Raw genomic sequence first — 9231 nt, 5'->3', positions numbered from 1 at the left:
GCATTTGATGGCATTTGATGTGCTTAGTATGATCTTTTGTACAGTCACAGCTGATGTTTATCCAATGTTGAAACTTTTAATCGGTGCATTGCCATCAACAGTATTCATGAATGCTGCCATGCTGCCTTTTTGTGCTCATTTTAGAATGTCAATAGTAGGAAAATGGCCATCAACACCCTTCTTTAGACCTCAACAGAAAAATGACCTGGCCGAGAAGCACAGGCCCTCTTGAATCTCTCTATCCTCTAAATGCAATGAAGACACACTTAAAGGATTTTTATTACCTAAATATACAAATTACATGATTAAGGAAATCAGTTTGATTTTAGGTGGCTATCTACTGTGGCTAAGGAAACTATTAGGGGAGCAGAAATCAAGACCATTTGGGAAAAAAAGATGCCACAGTGATATTATTACCTCACAATGAATCATAAGCAAAATACCATTATAATATGGGAATGATTAGTGTTTCCTCCTCTAAGTCTCCACAGGGATAGAATGTAACTCCAATTCAAATGAGTAACTGAGCACTATTTGTTGGAAAATCAGAAGGTATTGCTATAGACTAAGAAAATAGCCTATACGCTGCTCAAATTTTTTCTTTTTCCCTTTCATCTTTTCCTTCCTTCCTTTCTTCCTTCCTTCCTTTCTTTCTCTTTCTTTCTTTCTTTCTCTTTCTTTCTTTCTTTCTTTCTTTCCTTTTTCCCTTTCTTTCTTTCTTATTGTTGTTTTGTATTTGCTGTTGTTGTTGGTGGTGGTTTTTTTTTAAGACAGGGTTTCTCTATGTAAAACTCCCTGGCTGTCCTGGAACTCACTTTGTATGCTAATCTGGCCTTGAACTCAGAGATCCGCCTGCTCCTGTCTTCAGAGTGCTAGAATTAAAGGCATTAACCACCACACCCAGTCTCAAGCTTTTATTAAACAGCATTTTCCATCATTGCTTCATTTCATCTTTCCAAACTTTCCCCAGTTAGATGCTACATTTTTCTCTAAGTACCGTTAAGGAAAAGGAACAAAACAGTTTTGTGCCTAGTCACACAAGAGGGCATTCAGTTCTGAAACTGATCCCAATTCTAAAACATATGCCCAAATTCTTAATTATTCTGAAGGAAGGTATGTCAGGGAGTGGGGTGATGGGTAGGTTGGTTCTCTATTTGAACAATAGTAGGTATCTAACTGGGGTAAATGCTGCCCTTCTTTTGATCCCAACGTCTTGAACATCTTTTATTTAATTTCTAAGCAATTTTCCACTGACCGTACTCCAAATATTCCACAGGTCATTTACTTAATGAACTTGCATCATGTACTCAGAAATGTTAAAGTCCATCAGCAAGTAATCCAAGCAATGAAAGTTCAAGCATGTAGGATGATGTCATTATGCAGCAAGGCAGGTCCAGGATAAGGCATAGCCTATCATTGGATGAGAAAGAAGGGTAGGCGGGGAAAAGTCTAGGGAGGAAAGGGATCAAGATGGGGATGACAGAGCAGGATGATCTAGATCCAGGTGGACTAGGTCGATGTTATCTTGTCTAGGTGGGCGGTTTATATCTTTATTAATTGGCAGTGAATATACTGTGGATTGAGAAATTAACTTATAAATCTAATTGCTAAATTACAAGTTTCTAGAACTTTGATTTACTGGGCTAAAGAGGACAGTGTGTAAAAGAAATGGCTGAGAGGCAGTCAGAGCATTCAGATCTGGTTCTGTTGCCCACGTGGAGTGAGAACGTTCAAGGGTCTGCGGAACGAGATCAGAACAAGGTGTGTGTGTGTGTGTGTGTGTGTGTGTGTGTGTGTGTGTGTGTGTGTGTGCCAGGTGTGGTAACTACCACCTAGGGGACCGCACAGAGAGGGTGGCTAAAAGGGAGACAGCTGGGAGAGGGTGACTTGTGGACTCTGTGGTAGAGTAGAAGCAGGAGTGGAGACAGCTCACTGGAACTGGTAGAAAACGTTCCTTTTTACCATGACAAAAGCATGCATTTATTTATTTATTTATTTATTTATTTATTTATTTATTTATTTATGAGTTTCTTTTACTTGGGTGTTTGCATTGGTAGATAACAACAACAACAACAACAACAACAACAAAGAAACAGTAAGACAAAGGCTGCTTTGTTTGTTTTTTTGCTCCCTTCCGTGGATATGCACAAAATTATTTCAGACAAAACCACAATATATCATTGTTTCTCTCCTGTTAATAAGTCTTTACAAATAACATTTTAATTCTAGATACATACCTTACCTTCTGGAAACTCCATAGTTATGTAATTGACACTGTTTTTTCAGAGTAATGAAAAATACTTATATACATAAGGGTCTGGATGTTTCTTCTGATGGTCAAAACATACTGTTTGAACCACAAAGTTGGTTTAAAAAAAACAGAATATTTTACGATCATACTTTTTTAAAAAATATTTCAGAAATTATAAATGCTCTTGTTTATAGAAAAGCAAATAGTTTTTGATATTTTATACATTGTGTTTGTAGTTGTCTGACATACACGGTTTGCCAGAAATGAGCATTGTCTTAGCTAGGGTGTCATTGCTGTAAAGACAAACCATGACTGTGGCAACTCTTATAAATGACATTTCATTGAGGCTTGCTTACATGTTGAGAGGTTCAGTCCATTGTCATAACGTGGCAGTGTCTAGATAGGCATGACTCTGGAGGAGCTGAGAGTTCTAACTCTTGTTCTGAAGTTAAGAGAATACTGGCTTCCACTCCCACCATAACACTCTTCCTCCAACAAAGCCACGCCCACTCCAACAAGGCCACACCTACTCTAACAAGGCCACACCCACTCTAACAAGGCCACATCTCCCAAATGTGCCACCTCCAGGGCCAAACATATTCAAACCACTCCAATCATATTTCTTTTCAGTCTACAGGCATTACATACATTATTCACTGCTGAATGTATGATGATACACATTCCCATAGTTTGCCTGGAGTTTCTTTTGAGCACATAGAGATTTAATACCTATGTACCTTGAGATAGCAAGATTTTAATTTATCTTCTTTTGAGGTAATAATTCTTAGATGGCATTTTCGTTGGTAGAAACATTACATCAAGTTCTCTATACATGTCAGTACCTTGTGTGAGGTATTGGATAAAATTAAGGGTATACTCATAAGCTCCATGCATTTTCTTACCTGTTTTGAAAATTATACTCATATTAATCATGAAAAAAATTCTGGGTATGATTTGATAAAGGGGAAATTACTTAACACCATGAGTTCATATAGCAGATGATAGTAAAACACAGTGAAGAAGCCAGGAGGTTCTCTGCATCCTAGAAATATGCTCTACTTAAGTCAAGCTCTCATTGTAAGAATTATCTTTGGATCTTTCAGTGTCTGCCATAAGCACATAGAGGTTGGTGGCTGGGTCAGCTGGAAATAATGGAGAATTCCTCTATTATGCACATTCCTTTACCATCTTGGAATAATGTACCTATTTTATGTACTGTGTATTCAAAGCATCATGTCCAATTAGCTGTAGTCTCTGAACTTTCTAAGCTTCTAAGATAGAATTAGGTGGGCAAATCTTTTCTAATTTAAAAAATATTGAAAGAAATAATTGTGACAATTCACCATTCACCGTGGCCCAGATTTTTTGGCTACTGTTTTTATTTTCTTAATGAAGATGAAGGTTATATGAAATATTCCATATATTTAAATAAATTTACTATGAGTGACAGAACATAGGATCCCAATTGCTTTAATAAATGATAAGGAATCATGATTTTTGACCATCTCTACAATGTTTATATTAAAGCATCCTGACACCACATAATAAAGAACAACTTGTGTTATACCATAACAGTCCATCCTTGAATATCCTGCCTGGGTGTCGATCTGTCTCACCTGAAATTAAAAATATTCACTGTTTCTTTAGTATTTATGTATTTGTTTAATTTCATCAAAAACATTTACTAGTGGCATGTTGTTCCAGGTCCTGTGTCTGGGCTGGCCTGTACGATAATACAGTTCATGCATATCTTTATCTTTGTGAAATCACTGTCTGAGAAGTGCAGATAAGCAAATAAATACGCATGCCTCTATCTTTTGACATATTCTGAAGCAGTGGTTGGCATTCAATAGTGTGGAGCCCAAAGAAGAACGACATTCAGCAAGTTTCAAGAAGCCAAGTCGCAGCCAACTGAAAGATGATTTTCCCACAGTGGGAATACGCTTTCAGGTGATGCTTTTAACACAGAGTCTCCTGTATCACAGACTGGCCATGAAGTTAAAATGACCTTTGATAATCTCCTGAACCTCAAGCAGGGTTGTCTCTGACCCTTTTGACTGCCATTGGATCCCCTTCCTCTAGCTGACTGCCTGGTCAGGCCTTAGTCCTGCAGCAAACTCATGTCCTGGGGCAGGCTGGTTCCCAAGGGGGAGGGTTTCACCTTTTTGAGGAGAGGGAGAGGAGGGAATGGGGAGAGCGGCTTGTGAGGGTGGGACTGAGAACATAGAAATGAATAAACAAATACATTAATTGAAAAAACAAACTTCTGAACTCTTGCCTCTGCCTACTGAGGACTGGGACAATAGATGCATCGCCATTTAAAAAAAATGATATTCTACTACATGCATATGCTACATTCTGCCTTTCCATTCTTCTGCTGTTGGACTATGTTAAAAATATCCCTTTGAAACATTTTCCCAAGATCCTGTTTTCAGTTACTCAGAAGCACAACTGCTAAATTACATAATTTAAATTCTTGTTTTTATTATTTACATATTTCCTATCTTAAATGACTTGTTTCATTGCAGCATTTAAAAAAAACTAGTCCTGCATATGTGAGAAAGTGTGCTTCTTTACAGAATTTTTTAATAGAAATTGGTTCTGCATATGTGAAAAAACACAGTATTTGTGCATCTGAGTCTAACTCATTTCAATTAATACGGTGCCTTAAGTTTCAACCCTTTTTCTGCAATGATAAAAACACATTCTTCTTCATGACCAAATAAAATATGTTGTTCATGTAAGGAATGTTTTCTTTCTTTAATTTTTCTTTTCTTTTCTTATACCATATTTGATCATGTTCTTTCTTCTCTCTCAACTCCCATCTCCTTCTTTATTCAACCTCATGTTCTTTCTGTCTCAAATGAAACAAAACAAAATGATAAAACTGAGAGAACATCAATGAGAAAAATAAAATCAAAACAAACTGGAAAAAAGGGAGAAAAAATCAGTAAAATGATAAATATTAAAACAAAAAGAGTAAAAAACAAACAAACAAAAAGTGTAGGCCATGTCATATTGGTCAACTCCTCCAGGACATGAAGTCTGCTCTAGAGTGATACTCCACTGGAGAAAAGCTATTTCTCCCTTTTCCAACAGATTTAAATTGCAAATAGCTTCTTGGTAAAGAATAGGGCCTTGTGTCGACTTCCTCTTCTCAGTGCCTGAGTTTTTGACTGTGTTTAAGTCTGTGTAGGTCTTGTATGTGCCGCCATAGTTTCATTGAGTTCATTTGGGCATAAGTCCTGTTCCTTGGAAACACTCTTTCCTTGGCTCTTAATACCCACAACCTCTGGCTCTTATACTCTTTCTGGCTTTACTGTGTAGATCCTGAGCCTTGAGATAATGGCTTTGACCAGAACATCCCATTAAGGACCGAGTGTTCCCAAGACTTTACCATGTGCACATTGTCTTGTGTGGATCTCGATGTTAATTCCCATCTACTGCAAGAAGAAGTTTATCTGATGAGAGTCAAATGATGCTCTGATCTACAGATTTAGCAAGAGGTCATTAGGATCAATTTTATTGCTATGTTCCTATAACAGCCTAATAGTATTGAGATTTTTTTCCCTAGGCCTGTGGGCTATCTTTTCTCCGGTTCTTTGCCACTTTGGCAGTGCCATACATTAGTTTTATCTCACAGAGAGGGCTTTAAATCCTGTTAGGGTCAAGGAATAGCCTCATAAAACACAAAACCACTAATCTCAGCCAAACAGGGATAGTTTATTAAGCATTTGCCCCAGGACTGATTGTCCAGAGCCAGGGTCCAGATTCAGGAACTGAACTGAACCATGATATTGAGTTAAGATTCTGTGCAGTTTTTAATCCACAAATCCACAGAAATCTGTGCCAATTTGGCTTTAGGGATAGGGATATTTCCTTAGGGACATGTTTTTATTGTATACTTATCCTGTTTCCATTTTTTGGGGTATTCAACTCTAGGCAGGGGACTTGCTTTGTCTAGTCTTCATGTCTTAACTTGCCAACCAGGATATCAGTTATCCACATACATATTTCTTTCTGGCAAATAGGATGTCAGTTCCTAGGGAGGTCTTGGGAACTTAAACTTTACTAGAACATTATTCAAAATGGAAGTCTTATTCAAAATAGTTTCTTATATTGGTGCAAATGTCTCTCTTATGTTGGGGTCCATCCATTCTAGTGGTAGATTATAACAAAAAGTATATATATATATATATATATATATATATATATATATGTGTGTGTGTGTGTGTGTGTGTGTGTGTGTGTGTGTAGGAAGTGCTGTTAGGTGGATGGTTTGGGTCTAAGCTTATTGGAGTAACTATATAAAACAGTTCTACTGACTTCCATCATGATTAGTTTCCAAGGGTTCAGAACATAATAGACTATGTAATCCATCTTAGCTTTATAAAGTTTCCTAGTAACAGAAGAAGCATATGAGAAAGTTTCCTTATATTGATAGGCTATCCAGGTAACAGTTGCTTAGCCTTTACCATTCCTTCTAGGCATTAATATTTTACATAGATCTTAACAAACTCAACCAAAATCTGGTTGTTTGCTTGCACAATATTTATGACACAATACATATTACCACTATATCTTGCAGGTGAATCACTGTTACAGGTTGTAGGATTTGTAGATGGGTGACACCGGTGATTACCAAGAATACTTGAAGGTATTTAAAAGAATGCATGTCACGGATGAAGCTTTCAGTTGGGAACCAGCTCAACTTCTCCATGTGTGATGAAATAATTAAGTTGTGTCTTCAGCAATACAACATTATCATCAGATTACAGACAGTAAAAGCCTTGGGAATAATTTGTTGTCTTTGGAGAGATCTGTAAGACTGCCATGGGCAGTGATCCAACAAGGTATAACTCATTCCTAATAGTACATTTTCTTTATACATTCATCTTTTAATTGTCATTTGGCTGACTCTATCACCTGGCTGTTATAAATGATGTTGCAATAAAAATGGGTGCAGGTATCATGATGCTAAACTAAAATTCTTTGTGGCAACAATATTCCGAGTGACGAGATGAAAACTAAGCATGAGTTTCACTGTAAAGAAACCAAAAACAAGTCTGGCTAGATGGTCAGAAATGTGCTTGCTGTCTACCTTGACAATCTCAGTTTGATCCCTATGATACACCTGCTAAAAGCTGGAACCGATCCACAAGCCATCCTCTTCTTAAGGTACCTTCCATTCTTCACAGTATGGGATTCCAGTAAGAAGACATTCAAAAAGTTTTGGGAATTTTTTTAAAGGCTTTTTGAAGGAGTCAACAGATTATTGGCAGATGAATTAAAGGCTTCCCATGGTAGAAATAAACCAACCCATTGGTTATTGTTGTTTAATTATTATTTCTTCAAACAAAGCTTCATGTATAATAAGCTGGTCTGGAACTCAATATGTATCCAGGAACAACCTTGCTTTAAGTTCTTCCTGCCCCTATCTGTCTAGGATTGAGTTTATAGATGTATTAAACCACACCCGAAGACCATACACACGAACACACTCACAGGTCAAAACACTAGACAATTACATGGGCAAAAAGAGTAGCAAAGCAAATGCAGTATGTTAGTACATCTTGAGATGAAGTTTTCAAATACTATTAAAGGCTATATTTTACATTAACGTTTCTGCTGTCATCAACTTTCTTTGAGACTTGTGGTGGCCTTGAGTTTTCTTTGTCAATTCCACTGGATATAGGATCGCATAAGATACCTGCTTATGTCCTTGAAGACATTTTAAGTAGGGTTTTACAGAAGAGCTGTAGCCTGCCTTGGATGTGAGTAAATAAGGAAAAAATAGCAAATGAAGTACGGAGAGCCGTCGACCTTTTATGACGAACTGAGCCTCAGGACCACAGAATGAGATGACTTTTTTCTGCTGCAAAGAAAGCAGCACAGGTGATCTCGGGACTGCAGGCCAGTTCACTCTGGGAACCCGGGCACTTACAGTGGCGGGAGTCCAGGCTCTCGGATCCCTGCCCACAGCAGTTCTCTGCTCCCAGAACCCGTGGGAGAGAGACCTCACTGCCTGGTCAGGTGGGCACTCCTGAGGCTGCAGAGAGGAAGAGACCACCAACACTGCCCACCCCTGCCCACATCCCTGGCCCAAGAGGAAACTGTATAAGGCCTCTGGGCTCCCGTGGGAGAGGGCCCAGGAGCGGCAGGACCCCTGCCTGAGACACTGCCGGAACCTGAAGGAAACAGACCGGATAAACAGTTCTCGGCACCCAAATCCCGTGGGAGGGAGAGCTAAACCTTCAGAGAGGCAGACACGCCTGCGAAACCAGAAGAGACTGCTCTCTGCACACATTACTGATTCCAGAGGAAAACACCAAAATACATCTGGAACCCTGGTGCACGGAGGCTCCCGGAAGGGGCGGCGCAGATCTTCCTGGTTGCTGCCACCGAGGAGAGCCCATGGGCAGCACCCCGAGAGCGAACTTGAGCCTCGGGACCACAGGTAAGACCAACTTTTCTGATGCAAGTGACCTGCCTGGTGAACTCAAGACACAGGCCCACAGGAACAGCTGAAGACCTGTAGAGGGGAAAAACTACACGCACGAAAGCAGAACACTCTGTCCCCATAACTGGCTGAAAGAAAACAGTAAAACAGGTCTACAGCACTCCTGACACACAGGCTTATAGGACAGTCTAGCCACTGTCAGAAATAGCAGAACAAAGTAACACTAGAGATAATCTGATGGTGAGAGGCAAGCGCAGGAACCCAAGCAACAGAAAACAAGACTACATGGACATCATCGGAGTCCAATTCTCCCACCAAAACAAACATGGAATATCCAAACACACCAGAAAAGCAAGATCTAGTTTCAAAATCATATTTGATCATGATGCTGGAGGACTTCAAGAAAGACGTGAAGAACTCCCTTAGAGAAACACAGGAAAACATTAATAAACAAGTAGAAGCCTACAGAGAGGAATTGCAAAAATCCCTGAAAGAATTCCAGGAAAACACAATCAAACAG

At 39.0% G+C, this 9231-nt stretch overlaps 1 protein-coding gene across 1 annotated transcript in view; it reads left to right on the top strand.

Annotated features, from left to right (window-relative positions):
• Positions 1-9231, top strand: part of LOC116884926 (MLV-related proviral Env polyprotein-like) — a 33535-nt gene that overhangs the window by 22216 nt on the left and 2088 nt on the right. The gene's annotated exons all lie outside the window — the stretch shown is intronic.

This window comes from Rattus rattus, chromosome 15 (assembly GCF_011064425.1).
Source record: "Rattus rattus isolate New Zealand chromosome 15, Rrattus_CSIRO_v1, whole genome shotgun sequence".
Lineage (NCBI taxonomy): Eukaryota > Metazoa > Chordata > Mammalia > Rodentia > Muridae > Rattus > Rattus rattus.
This window is presented reverse-complemented; position numbering and strand designations above follow the sequence as displayed.